Genomic DNA, 7193 nt, shown 5'->3' on the forward strand with positions numbered 1-7193 from the left:
CAGAGGGGGATTATTTTGAAGGGGATAACATAATTTTGGATTAATAAATGAATATTTTTTTATAAAAATGAAAAGTCACCTTATTTTTTGATCACACCTCGTATATGCAATGTATATAGGCAGTGTATAAGGTTTTTTTTCATTCAATTGTAAGCTTCAATTACGAGCGTTAAGACATGGATCGAGTAAGAGACTACATACACTAAAAGTCGGTCGAACGAAAGGGGTATCGTCTCTTGCCGGAAGGTCCGCCAAGTCCACCGCCGAAGAAGAAGGAGGAAGCGAGATATTGGGAATGTCCTGGGGAAAAAGCATCAAAGTCGTCAACATCATCAACGTCACCAATGCCATCGAAATATAAACCATAAAGTATAAACATTGATAAACTCGCGAATAAAGAAATTACGTAGAAAAACGCGATACAACATTGATAAACTCGCGAACAAAGAAAATACGTAGAAAAAAACGCGATAAAACGTAACACGACACGTTCGCAATTCTTGGAAAAAAATGGGGAGTGATTACCCCCCCCTTCGATTCTAAAAGTTTTACCATATACGCCGCAATTTACGCGGGTACAATTCAGTGATGCACATTTGGCTCCCCGGCAACACGGAAAACCCCCCCACCACTTTGCCGCTGCGTGAGAGCGAGCGAGACAGCGAGTCTCACTGTCTCGCTCGCTCTCGCGCAGCGGCGAAATGGTGGGGCGGTTTTCCGTGTTGCCGAGGAGCCAAATGTGCATCACTGGTACAATTAGTCTTGCGATACCCACTTGTACAGACGGTTGAAAAATGTACTTCGCCAAATAGAGCAATACATCGTACGAAACGAAGGACTGCAGTAACATGTAAGTTTTAATTCTATACGCAAAAAGAAACGTTTTTTTTTAACATTACGTACGTACACAGTATAGAGCATCGCGCGGTGCGTTTACTGAGCAGACGTTACAATCTGACGGCTACGGGCTACAAGTATTTGAAATTGAAATCAGCGTTGGTCCACCAAGTTACGTGGAAATCGCCCTGAGAGTTCATCGCGGACATGAACTGTCACTGTCTCTCGAAACGTGGAAGGGCCTCTACGAGCAGCGATGGAATATTTACAAAATGTTGCGAAGCGAACACAAAGACAATTTTATAAGCGTTGGACTGCTAACCGTTAGAGTTTGCACGCTGAACGATGCTACGCTCGTACGCCTCGATTCTTCATCCATACGCATTACGATGACCGAAACGACGCTACGCCGCATGTTTGCGTTTGACGAATGTATCGATGTAACGTTTGAACGATTAGTTCGACTTGTCGATATGGTCGATGTCAAGTATACGCGATTCTCCAACATCGCGTCCGAAGACGCTATACGCGATAGCAATATTTTCAATGGACATCAGCTCGTCGATTGCGAGCTATTAGCTTTAGTTTTTAATACACACGGAAAAAAACCTAATGTAATAATATGTGAATAAAAAATTTTGTCGTTCACATCAAATATATGTACTTTCTTTACTTCCCATCCAACGTATCCTAGCCATATGTACCTATACATTGTAAGAAAAAAGAACGAATAACAAATACGAAAAATAAACGCGAGCAATCCGTAGTTTAAAATTAATTTTTATTTTATATCACTTACTTGGTCACGTGACATTTGTATCATATTACATTGATGATATCATCATCAGAACATGCGACATATAAAATGGTTTTGGGCGCAAAAAGACAAAGAGAGATAGGAGAAGACGAGAATGAATCGAGAAAAAGATGGTAGGTACATGAGATAGCGATAAATTTCTAAAAATTTCTTATTTCGGTACATTTTCTTATTTTTCATACCCCAATGGATATAAAAATATGTTTTGATCATTAATTTTGATTAAAATTCTTACTGAAAATATTTAACGAAGTTCGTATTTGGAGTAACTAGTAAGGTTCTATCGATTCAATACATATTGCTTCAGAGAGCTCCTTTATAAAAACTAGATCAAAATGATATTTAAAACTTTTATAACCTCCAAAATAAGCTTCAAATTCAATGTAGAAATTATTGTTATATCGAAAAATGATTTGGATATGCATAATAAATATATTGCAAAAAATGAAATTCATGTAATCAAAATTCAAAACTTCAAAGTATCAAAAAGTTTACAGTCCAAAACGGTCCAACATCTGCGTTACATCAATCGATTGGGGAAAGTGTCTAGTTTACAAAAACCTATAATTGTTCCCACCCCTGGGCACCCCTAATATGAAAAAATTATGTTCGAAGTTATAATGGCGCGATAAAGCACACTGCGTTGCGCGCAGTGATCCTATTGTTTCATCATCACGAAAAATTATTGACAATAAAACAAAAGAACTCTCTGAGGAAGTTCAAAATCTTTTAGAGTTCAATAATGATGAAAGAATAAATTAATAAAAATAATTTTCATTGTGACATATATTCCAAAAATGTGAGAGGCAAGGAGACTCACAATAAACAAGCACCCCAAAGAAATCAGATATATCTATTTGCTACATTCTAGTCGTTGATCTCAGATGACGCTAAGAACAAAAATTAAATCCAAACTACATAAAAACGCTAATAGCGTAATACGACATGACAATTTTAAATAGGTATATAATATTAAAATGAAAAATTTATTTATATATATGTGCATTTATTTATTTCAAAATAAAATAAATATACTTTTTTAGAAATTTATATTTTCGGTATATATTACAAATATATCTAATCATATAAAAATATACAGAATATACTTATCAAATATGCATAACTTGTAAAATATCCATATTATATGGAAAAGATGCTTTTGAATTCGATACACTTCTTTGGAACACCTTGTATATGGTAAAAATAATGTAAAAATATACACTCATTTGTATTTCATGCATTTACTTTATTTATTTTTACTAAATTTCGAATTCTTCTATTAAAAATAAGATTATACGAAAATAAGGCAATGTCCGATTTTCGGGCGTTTCGCCCCACTGTGCGGCGGGGCGAGGGCGGCGGCGGTCCCCAATGATACGTATGGCGGCACGTATCATTTTTATCGGTGTTTACGTGAACACCGATAGCGCCGGGACCTTCCCTGCGCTTTCCCCTCCTTCCCCACGCCAACAAGTACCCCGCGCTTCTTCCCACCGCGCCCACAAGTACCCCCCGCGCCCCGCACACCACACGGAGGACCAAGGTTAGAATCCCCCTAGTATATCTACTTTATTTCTTTATGAATTATAAGAAATATGGTTCCTAATAAAGTAAATGGTTGTATATGCTTTGATTATCACTGTGTAATTACTTTACACAATTTAATAATTTAATAATAAATTTTTGTACGTTATATTCAAAATATAAAAGATATTATTTGTCTAAAAAATAGTTTTGCTAAATAATTAAAAATTTCATGGAAGATACGGGCCTAATGTATTTGTCACAGACGCCCCTGAGGCTCAGCGTTACGCGCGCGATCGATGGCTCGGGTATAGAGTCTGGAGCGGTAGTGGGGGGACAGTAAGCGTCTCCTCAAAAATCTGACCGAAAAGGGCAATTGATTCCGAGCGCTGAACTTTATACTCACGCAACATTTTCTATCTTAATCGGTCCGTCCAAACGGGATTGATCCATACTGGTTGATGGCAAAGAATGATCCGTAAAGGAGTAAATGTTTCTTAGTCGTCCAATATCAACCAGGATAATAAATCTATCGGCTCTTACTTTATCTTGTAACTTAATGTACGCAAAATGCCGGAATATACTTTGAACGAAATTTTTGATATTGTTCTGGTACTTAGAGAATGCCATAATAATTATCGACAAACAGCGGTATTGTATCGTAATCGATTTCCTCATAGACGACATCCAAATCATTGTACGATTTCCAAACTTGTATAGCGTCAACGACAATGTCAACGTCAATAACGACAAAGATGTCATATTAACGTACCAGAAAGGGATGATCCAACACTACTTGCCCTATTGGGAATGATAGCTATTAATCCACGCGTGTCAACGAGGCAAATCGAAAGAGAATTAGGTATTCCAAAATCAACAAGTCACATGATCTTGACCACTCATAACTTGTATCTTTACCATATCACTTTGGCACAACAATTAACACTCAATGATTTTCAACAAAGACTAGAATTTTGTAAGTGGGCACAAATAATGTTAAATCGTGATCAAAGATTTGTTTTATTTAGTGATGAAGCAACTTTTCACAACACTGGACAATTAAATCGACATAATTCTCATTATTAGTCTGTTGAAAACCCACGTTGGAATAGAGAAGTTAATCATTAACATCGCTGGAGCCTCATTGGTGTGGCATATTAAATGGAAACCTTATCGGCCCTTATTTCTTTGACGAAAACGTTAATGGTAATAATTATTTACACTTTCAACAACAAATCTTACCGGCGTTGATGGAAGATATCGATCTAGATACAAGACAACGTATGTTCTTTCAACAGGATGGTGCGCCTGCGTATTGGAGTAGAAGAGATAGAAACCATTTAGATCTCACATTTCCAGGTAGATGGATAGGACGCGATGGACCAGTGTCATGGTGTTCTAGATCTCCAGACTTGTCGAGTCTAGACTTCTTTTTATGGGGATACTTGAAAAACGTAGTATATTCAAAAACACCCACAACAAGAGAGAACATGATGGAGCGTACCAGGTATGTAAATATAAAACCGGACTTTACCAATAGATGGCCATTGCTGTCAATGTAGTTGCCGTCAGACCGCGTCACTGACGCCATTTCCTTGTTCTGACATCTGACAAAAATTTTCAACTCACAACGGTACAAGTTTCATACAACAGTACAGTTTGTAATCGTGTTGAACATGTCGAATTTTGTACCTGGATTTTGTACTACGAATTGCGGACAGTATTGATTTTCTGTTACCATTTGAAGAAAACTGCTGCAGAATCGCATCGAATGCTTGCCGAAGCTTACGGTGAGCATGCTCCTGATAAATCACAGTGCTTTGAGTGGATTAAAAAATTCAAAAATTACGATTTTGACATGAGAAACGAAGAACGTGGAGAATGACCGAAAAAGTTTGAAGACAGCGAATTGCAAGCATTGTTGGATGAGGATGACGTTCAAACTCAACAACTCGCGGATCAATAGAATGTGACACGAGAAGCCGTCTCCATACGTTTGAAATCCATGGGAAAGATCCAGAAGATGGGAAAATGGATTCCACATGAACTGGATGAAAAACAGAAGGAAAACCGAAAAACCACTTGCGAAATGTTGCTGACCAGGTACAAAAGAAAGTAATTTCTCCATCGAATTGTGACTGGCGATGAAAAGTGGATATATTTTGAGAACCTTAAGCTAAATGATCATGGTCGATCATGTCGATGGTCCGCCTAATTCTAGGCCTAGAATTAGGCGAACCATCGACATCGACTGCAAGGCAAAATCGCTATGGACGGAAGATAATTCTCTGTGTTTGGTGGGATCAGAAAGGTGTGATCTATTATGAGCTGCTAAAACCTGGCGAAACCGATAATACTGAACGCTACCGACAACAAATGATCAATTTGAATCAAGCTTTGCGTGAAAAACGACCGGAATATCAAAAAAGGCAACACAAAGTGATTTTGATTCATGATTAATGCACACACAACAAAACTGGTAAAGGAAACGATTGAGGCGTTTGGTTGGGAAATACTTTCGCATGCGGCTTACTCTCCAGAATTGGCTCCGTCCGATTACTACTTATTTGCATCGATGGGACACGCATTTGCTCAGCAGCGTTTCACTTCTTACGAAGATGTACGAAAATGGCTGGATGACTGATTTAGCTCAAAAGAGCAACAATTTTTTTGGCGTGGCATCCACAAATTGTCACACAGGTGGGAAAAATGTATAGCTAGCGATGGGCAATACTTCGAATAAAATTTTTTTTATCATTTTCATGCAATAAACGTGTATTTTCCATTAAAAAATTCCGATTTCATATTTACCTACCTGGTATAACTCTTGCCTGCAGCAGCATTCCAAGAAATATACTTTTATCAGTTGACAGTTGACAGTTTTGAACGTCAAGTTCTATTATGTGCGAATAATAATGGACAGATATTCGAACACTTATTAAGATCATAATCATTTCTCATGAAGAATAGATTCTGATATGAATCGACCGGATCAGGCCCGATCTTGCTTTAGTCGGCCGGATCAGCCCCGATCTTACTTTAGTCCGCCGGATCAGCCCCGATCTTGCTTTAATCGGCCGGAACAGTCTCGATCTTGCTTTAATCGTCCGGATCAGTCCCGATCTTTCGTTATAACTTAACTAGTACTTAACGAAAAGTAACTTAATTATAGTGTTTTGGAAAGCTCTCGAGATGAGCTGTAAGAATGTGCAATGAGAAATAAGGGGTTCCATTTAAAAAATTAAAGGTGACCTTCACGTGACTTTCAGAGGACTATCCAAGGTCAAATCGATGGCACTATCTTATGTCCCCCTTCGAGTCAAACAACTTTTGTCTGAAATATTTTTGTGTACTGGGTTCAGTTTTCGAGATACTTGGCTGGATCATTTAAAATGGGACACCCTGTATATTCCATTTGCAACTTCTTTGTCCTTTTGTCTACCCCTATCGAACTGCAACATCGACGACGTGTCACCGATCACTTAAAAAAAATCGTTTTCGACGCTTAACGTGTCAGCGATCTCGCGGTTCTTCCTAGATAAATTTGGAGACACTGTTTGTGTCTCGGCGCTAAGCTACGCGCAGCGCCACTACTGTGGCTACTTTACGCGAGCCGACGAGTTACGGCAGATCGAGATTATCGTATCTCAATAAGGGCTGAATCGATCAAGTTCTAAGTGTGCTCAATCAATTGCAACCGCTCGGGATATATAATAAAAGTGTTTTTATTTTTCTCTACGTGCTCGACGAGCGGAGATATTGCGACGCAAAATACGAATTTGAAACTTTATACAGGGTGACCCATTTTAACTTAGACAGCCAAATAATTCGAAACATCGCGATTAAATAAAAAAATGTTTAAAACAAAAATTATTGAATATAAAGAGGCTGATTGAACTATGACCTTGACAATGACCTTATCCTTCATTTTCAAGGTCATTTGAAGGTCAAGGTCATTATTTTAAGTGGGAAGCCCCATTTTTCGTTGAATATTCTTGTAGCTTATTTCGAGAAC

At 38.0% G+C, this 7193-nt stretch overlaps 1 pseudogene; it reads left to right on the forward strand.

Annotated features, from left to right (window-relative positions):
• The first annotated feature begins 176 nt into the window (after positions 1-176).
• LOC108758167 (uncharacterized) lies at positions 177-1264 on the forward strand (annotated as a pseudogene).
• The last annotated feature ends 5929 nt before the right edge of the window (positions 1265-7193 follow it).

Source organism: Trachymyrmex cornetzi, unplaced genomic scaffold (genome assembly GCF_001594075.2).
Source record: "Trachymyrmex cornetzi isolate Tcor2-1 unplaced genomic scaffold, Tcor1.1 scaffold1527, whole genome shotgun sequence".
NCBI lineage: Eukaryota > Metazoa > Arthropoda > Insecta > Hymenoptera > Formicidae > Trachymyrmex > Trachymyrmex cornetzi.